Raw genomic sequence first — 7303 nt, 5'->3', positions numbered from 1 at the left:
TGAAGGCAGGCTATCTCGACTCCTCACCCCATGTCCCTCCTGCATCCTAGCCTGGTGCGTCGTCTACACCGCGGGCTTGGATGGCGCTGGGTGAATGAGCAAACAAAGGCATGCCTGGCTTCACGGAGCAGGGCCCTTCCCCTCGAGGCTTTGTTTGGACACACTTTCTCCCCTGGATGCTCCCTCGGTCCCTCCCCCTCGAGGCTTTGTTTGGACACACTTTCTCCCCTGGATGCTCCCTCGGTCCCTCCCACCCCCACTGGCTCTGCCCCACACTGTTCCCTGCAGGAGGTGGAAAGTGCGTGGGCCGGCCTGGATCTCGGCTCACTGGCTTCCTCGCTGGGTGGCCTTGGCAAACTCCTCCCGCCCTGAGTCACTTCTTGGTCCTGTGTGATATTGGGGAAATTCACACCCAGCAGGGCTTCTGGGCCCTGTCAGAGAGGCAGGGTTGCAGGGGGCAGCACAGAGCCTGGCCCACAGCAGGTGCTGGGGAGGCAAGGTCTAAGCTGTTGCCCCAGGGTGCCCCTCGGCCCAGAGGTGTAGGGTTGGAGGAGGAAGGATTCTTAGGGAAGAGTAATTAATTGCGGGTCCAGGGATTTGGATGTGGATTTGGCCTGTGTGACCTGGGGCAAGTCACTTCCCTCCTCTAATCCTTGCTTGGTTCCAAAAAAAATGACATCTGCCCTTCAGGGCCGGGGGCTGGGAGACGGGTGCTTGGGCTTGTGGAGCCCCACCCGGGAATGGGAGGCGTGGGGATGTGGCAGAGGCCGGGGGCGGCGGCAGCTCAAAGTGTCTGGGCAGACAATGGGCACTGTGTGCGGGGCAGGCGGGGCGGTGCGGGTGGCAGAGTGGCTCCCCGGCAGGAATGTGCCCGGGAATGTGCCCGTCTGGGAATGTGCACGGCTCCCTGGGGTGGGCTCCGTTGGCTGGCAGCCTGCCTGCCCTGCCCCATGGCAGCTCAAAGCCTGGAATGGCCCAGGGAGGTGCTGGCCAACTGAGCCTTCCTGGGTCCCCACCCCCTGCAAGCCTGAGCAACCTCTCTGGACTTTGGGAGAGTGATGGGGGCGGGTGTCGGGGTCCTTATGCCAACTCTCGGGGCCTCATCTGTGTCAGTGGTCTCTGAATGCCCTGTAGGGTTTTCCTTGGTTAGAACATCTCTCCAAATTCACCTCCTCCTCTCTCCCTCTCTCTCTTCCCGTGGAAGGGGGTGTTAGGCTGTCTTGGGCACTGCTGTATCCCCAGGGCCCAGATTGAAACCTGGCCGTGGCTGTGATCAGCAGGAACGGGCTGTGAAGGTATTCCCATTGGGCCCTCCCACTGCCCTCACCCCCTGCCTGTGAAGTGGGCTCTGTGGGCAGTGGGGCAAGCCAGTGGGAGGCACTACAGACAGGGGGGCTGTGGGGAGAGGTGGGGTGTCCCCTGCTCCCTCCTCATCCCAGATGAGCACAGCTCAGACCTGGTCCCCTAGGCCAGGTCCCTAAGATTCCTTCCTCACATCCCTGTGCCTGTTTCCTTTGGGGACACTGATTTTGTCCTCCCAGCCAGCAGGCCAGGCAGTTCTCACCTGCCCCATTTGGCAAATGAGAAAACTGAGGCCCAGAGAGAGGGCGTGCAGGGGTCCAGGCCTCGAGACTGGGGAAGGTCAAATTTGAACCTTCGTCCCTGTTTCTCCAGTGTCTGCGGCCTTCGGTCCAGGGCAACACTTTCTGATGAGCTCAGTGATGAAGCTTTGGCTGCTCCGGTGGGTGCCCCGCAGAGCATAGAAATGATCACAGTGTTCCCTGACTCCCGCTCCAGCCAAGCCCTGGGCCCTGCGCCAACACTGCGTTCGAGGCGTCTCCTTCACTCCTTTCTGCGGTGGGGCTGCGAGGAAGGCGCTGGGTGGGCCAGGGGCCTGTTCCTCTGAGGCCTGCAGTTGGGGCCGATGGGGTTGAGCCAGGGGCTGGGAGCCTGTGAGGTCATCCTCCGTCCACACCGGCAGCTCCATCCTGCAGCCAGAGGAGGAGACAGCTGGGGAACTCCCTCGGCTGGTCAGACCAGCAGCCAGGACAGCTTCAGGAGGTGGCCCTGGCCGCTGGATGACTTCACGGGTCTTTCCCACCCTGAGTCACCGGGACTCACTGACCCCTTGGGCACCTTTGGAGGGAGGGGTGGTGGCCTGCTCAGCTGGGTGGGCTGGTGGGAGGTGGGGCTGGGCTCTGTTACCTAACAGTGGTGGGGGGACAGCTGGGAAAGGATGCAGGGTTGTGGCATTGCTTCTGGGGTGCTGTGTGAAGCCATCAATCTTCTCCCCTCTCTGGGCCTCGGGAATATATCACCCCCTCTGGGGGCGTTGGTTCATCTTGAATCCCTCATCTCCCAGCTCCGGCCTGATGGAATGGGCTGCCCCAGAGCGAAGGGAGGAATCGTCTCTGTCTGTCTCCTCCCCACCTGCACTCCACACAGGTGTGAATCAGTCCAGGTGAGGAAGCTGACTCACCTTCCCCACCTGGCCCTGGAGAAAGGGCCACTTTCCCTTGCCTGGGGGTTTGACTCAAACTTGACTGTTATTCTCGGAGGAGAGCGATTCTGATCTGAGGGCACTGTGTGAAGACCTGGGATGCCGGGTCTCTGGGAGGAAGTCCTGATCACCCACTGCGCACCAGGCTCGTGGACAGGGCAGACGTCCTCTCCTCCAATCTGCAACCACTGCTGTGAGTGCCCTCCTCTTGCAGATGAGGAAGCAAAGGTTCAGAGTGGGCAGTGACTCGCCTAAGGCCACACAGCCCGGCCAGTGCCTGTGGAGGGACGCCCAGCCTGGGCTGGGTCTTGCTCCTGGAACTTTCTGCTCCCACTTTATATGCCTCAGCCCCCTGACAGTGAGCTCAGAACCCCTTCTTGGAGACTAGGAGAGGCTGGGGATGGTGAGGGAGAGGAAGGAAGGGGTGGGGGTGCAGAGCCAGCCTCCTTCATACGTCCTCACCCATGTCACAGGGTCCAGAGGTTGCCAGGGACAGGGAAAGCCCCCCTTCTGTGTCCCCATCATGAGTTAAGACTTTCTCCCACCGTTCTGCTGTTAATCTTTAAACAGCCCAGTGATTAATTAATTACCCAAGACCTACAGGGGCTCGGTTGAGTACACCTGGTATCTGCGACCAGGGCACCCTCTTTCCAGTACCCCGGCCTCACAGCCCCTGATGTGAGCAGGGAGGTACACAGACGATCCCTCCAGGCTCACAGACACAGGCAGGGACGTCACTGTCATGGTCCAGTAAACCCTGCTCCATCCTGGGTCCTGGGCCACAGCACAGCTTGCAGGAGACGGGGAGTAAGGCACCATCAAGAAAGAAGAAAGAACCTTGGAGGCCAGGCAGGGTGAGGAGGGCTCCTCCCAGCCCCAGGTGGATGGGTCTGCATGAAATCTGCCGCAGCACACTTGGGGGTCTGGTGGCTCTGTGTCCTCGGGGCACTGGTAGGGGGGATCTGAGCCTAGTGAGTGTCTGCCGACTGGTTCTGACCCCTCTGCCCCTTCGCCAGCCTGAGCCTCAGTTTCCCTCATCTGTGCACAAGGCTGATCATCTCCTGCTCTCCTCGAAGGGTGAGCTGGGAGAATGAAGGGCCGCTCTGGCAGAGGGAGGCACTGGGGCTGCCCCAGCGGGTGTGGAGGAGGCTGGGGAGCCTCTTGCTGAGCAGCAGTGGCACAGGCCACGTGGTTCCTAATTCAGGAGGTGACCCTGGCCAAGCCCTTTCTTCTCTGTCAGGCTTCATTTCCCTATCAATAAAACAAGGGGTTGGAGGCCTGTGTGATGGCTCATGTCTATAATCCCAGAACTTTGGGAGGCCGAGGCGGGTGGATCACTTGAGGTCAGGAGTTGGGCAACGTGGTGAAACCCCATCTCTACTAAAAACACAAAAATTAGCTGAGCATGGTGACACATGCCTGTAATCCCAGCTACTTGGGAGACTGAGGCAGGAGGATCACGTGATCCTGGGAGGTGGAGGCTGTAGTGAGACGAGATCACACCATTGCACGCCAGCCTGGGCAACAGAGCAAGACTGTCTCAAACAAAAACAAAACAAAAATGAGGGGTTGGGATCTGTGACTACTCAGGACCCTTGAGGAGCCTGTCATAGGCGAGTGGGTCGCTGGTGCCAGGCAGAGCTCCCAGTCCACTGCCCACTACTCCCCAGCTCCGCCATACCCCAAGGTGCCCCGCTCCTACCCAGAGCAAGTGCTGGGCTATGATCGTCAGCCGTCACATTGCCCGTGACTCAGGGAGGCTTAACACCTGGACACCTGAGGATGCCTCCACAACTTCCAGCCTGGTCAGCTGGGCAGGTCCCAGAGGCGTCCACCGTGCCATGCTGACCCTTTCCATCTCACTGCTGAGGGATCCTCCGGGCCTCCCAGAAAAACTGGCGACATTGACCCTGGGAGGCAAAGGATCTTTGAAGACAACTTCTCTTCTGTGATTTTAGAACCCTTTTTTTTCTTTTGAGACAGAGTCTCGCTCTGTTACCCAGGCTGGAGTGCAGTGGTTTGATCTCGGCTCACTGCAACCTCTGCCTCCCAGGTTGAAGTGATTCTCCTGCCTCAGCCTCCCGAGTAGCTGGGATTACAGACATGTACCACCATGCCCGGCTAATTTTGTGTTTTTAGTAGAGTCGGAGTTTCTCCATGTTGGTCAGGCTGGTCTTGAACTCCTGACCTCAGGCGATCTGCCCTCCTCAACCTCCCAAAGTGCTGGGATTACAGGCATGAGCCACCATGCCTGGCCTTGATTTTGGATTTCTAGGCTCCAAAACTATGAGAACAAATGGCTGTTATTTCCACCACTCGGTGTATGGTAATTATTACAGGAAACTAGTAGCCACCTGCCCCACGGCCCTTCTTCACCCGCGGCTCTTCCCTCCAGGGCTCCTCTCTGTTCTCCACATGTGGCTGTGGCGTGTTGAATGCAGAAGTTTCACAGGCACGTACCAGACGCTGCATTCTGGAAATGGCTCTGGCCGTTGGTGCATGTGAGGGCAGCTCCCGGATTTTCCTGGTTACACACGAAGCCACTGTGAACACTTTTGCCGTGTCTCTTCTGCACGTGCTTGATGATTTCTGGAGGCTAGAAGATCCCGTAGAAGGAGAATTGCTGGGTCAAAGGGTAAGCCCCTTTGCAGTTTGACTGATGCTGTCCACCCGAGTCAAAACATATTAGAAACTTAGAGTCTTAAGAAGGAGAGGAGGCTGGGCATGGTGGCTCACGCTTGCAGTCCCAGCACTTTGGGAGGTTAAGGTGGGAGGTTAAGGTGGGAGTCCAGGAGTTCACAGCTGCAGTGCGCCATGATTGCCACCCTGCACTTCAGCCTAGGTGACGGAGCGAGACCCTGTCTCAAAATAAATAAATAAATAAGAAAAAGAGAAGCAGGAAAATAGACTTTTGGATTTTATAGTATGGGACACTTCCAACCCTGGAATTATGAAATTTTAGGAGAGGAGACTTCGGGAGAACATCTGTTCTGAGACCTCACTTCAGGACCTAGGAGTGACATCCTCCAAACCCTGTCTGGGTTTCTGTTTCCCTGGAATGGGCTTGGAGAAAGCAGAGGAGATAGGACTGGGAAGCCTGGAACTCTGGGGCTACGAGGGAGCTCTGGCAGCAGGCGAGTGAAATGCTTTCCTCCCCCCTGGGCACTCAGCTCTTCTACCCAGAGGCTGCCCTTTTCCAGCTGAGGTGCCAGGCCAGCTGGACCTCTGTAGCCACATGCAGTGGCCCCTCTGTGCTTGGCATACACACACACAAAATGTAAACAGAGCCTGTAATCCCAGCACTTTGGGAGGCTGAGGCAGGTGGATCCCTTGAGCCCAGGAATTCAAGACCAACCTGGGGAACATGGTAAAACCCTGTCTCTCCAAAAAGTACAAGGAAAAAAAAAATAGCTGGATGTGGTGGTGCATGTCTGTGGATCCAGCTACTGGGGAGGCTGAGCTGGGAGGATTGCTTCAACTGGGGTGGTTGAGGCTGCTGTGAGCCAAGACTGTGCCTCTGCTCTCTAGCCTGGGAGACATAGTGAGACCATCTCAAAAGAAAGAAAAAAGGAAGGAGGGAAGGATGGAAAGAAGGAAGGAAGGAAAGAAAGGAGAGAAAGGGAGGGAAAGAGAAAGAGAGAGAGAGAGGGAGGGAGGCAAGGGAGAGAGGGAGGGAGGGAAAGGAAAAGAAAAGAAAATGTAGGAAAGAGCAGGGGTGGGTGGAGGCAGCCTGCAGTCTGCACTGGGCTGACTGTGGCCTTGGCTGGAGTTGTGAGGTCTGGAACAGGGCAGGAGGCTCTGCATTAGATATTGGTTGCCTGCCTTGGAGTCCTGCCCCGCCATCCTCACTCTGGTGGTTTTAGAACATGCTCTCCCCCCAATTATTTGATACTCCTCTTCTTGAGAAGTGGGAGTCTATGTCCTTTTTGCTTGAATCTGGGCTCTGTGGATGTTTGATCAATATGGTGCCCGTGATCTGTGTCAGTTTCTGGAACTAGGTCTTAAGAAACGGCAACTTCCACTTCCCACCTCTTGGGACTCAGCCACCATGCTGTGAGGAAGCTCAACAGCCCCACAGAAAGAAAGGCCCATGTGGGAAGGAACACCCTCCACCCCTGCCAGCTCTCAGCCCCAGCAGAGTCAATGGGACTTCCAGCTCCCACTCAAGTTGCCCCAGCTGATGCCTCATAGAGCAGTGCTGTGCCTTCCTGCTGAGCCTGGCTTGACTTGCAGATCTGTGAGCAAGATAAATGGTTGCTCTTTAAGCCACTACATTTTGGGATTATTTGAAACATAGCAATGGATAACTGGAACAGCCTCCACGGCCAAGGAAGTCACCATCAGAGCCTGTAGGCTGGGTTAAGAACACAGGCTTTGGGGTCAGACTCACCAGCCACGTGTCCAGGCCGGTCTTTGCCTCAGGGGCTTCATCTGCACATGGTGACCGTAGCAGGACTTGCCTCCCAAGGTTGCCATGAGGATGAAATGAGACGACACACGTGGACCCTGGTGCTGAGGAAGTGTGTGGTAAATGGGCGCTGTTGCAAGGGTTTACCACTGTGGTTGTGATTTTCCTAGGCAGAGAAAATGACTCAGTCTAGGCTGGCTTCATTCAAACAGGCAAATCCTTTCCTTCTTGTTCCTTCAGGGACCCACTCCTCCAAGAAGCCTTCCCTGACCACCCCAGGTTGGGTCATCACTTCTCTGTGCTACACCTGAAACAACAAGAGTCCCATTGTGCTCATGCCTGTTTACAGCTGCCAGACTGGAACCTCCTGGAGGGCATGATTAGCAGGGCCAGCA

General features: G+C 56.9%; 1 long non-coding RNA gene across 2 annotated transcripts; it reads left to right on the top strand.

Moving 5' to 3' along the window:
• The first annotated feature begins 2251 nt into the window (after positions 1 to 2251).
• On the top strand, positions 2252 to 5961 carry LOC144579541 (uncharacterized). Of its 2 annotated transcripts, none has more exons than XR_013527362.1 (3): positions 2252 to 2461; positions 4896 to 5135; positions 5463 to 5961. It is a non-coding gene; the product is annotated as an uncharacterized LOC144579541 (long non-coding RNA). The 2 variants fall into 2 exon arrangements; XR_013527361.1 differs by lacking the exon at positions 2252 to 2461 and adding an exon at positions 2562 to 2693.
• The last annotated feature ends 1342 nt before the right edge of the window (positions 5962 to 7303 follow it).

The sequence above is a fragment of the Callithrix jacchus genome, chromosome 1 (genome assembly GCF_049354715.1).
Source record: "Callithrix jacchus isolate 240 chromosome 1, calJac240_pri, whole genome shotgun sequence".
Lineage (NCBI taxonomy): Eukaryota > Metazoa > Chordata > Mammalia > Primates > Cebidae > Callithrix > Callithrix jacchus.
This window is presented reverse-complemented; position numbering and strand designations above follow the sequence as displayed.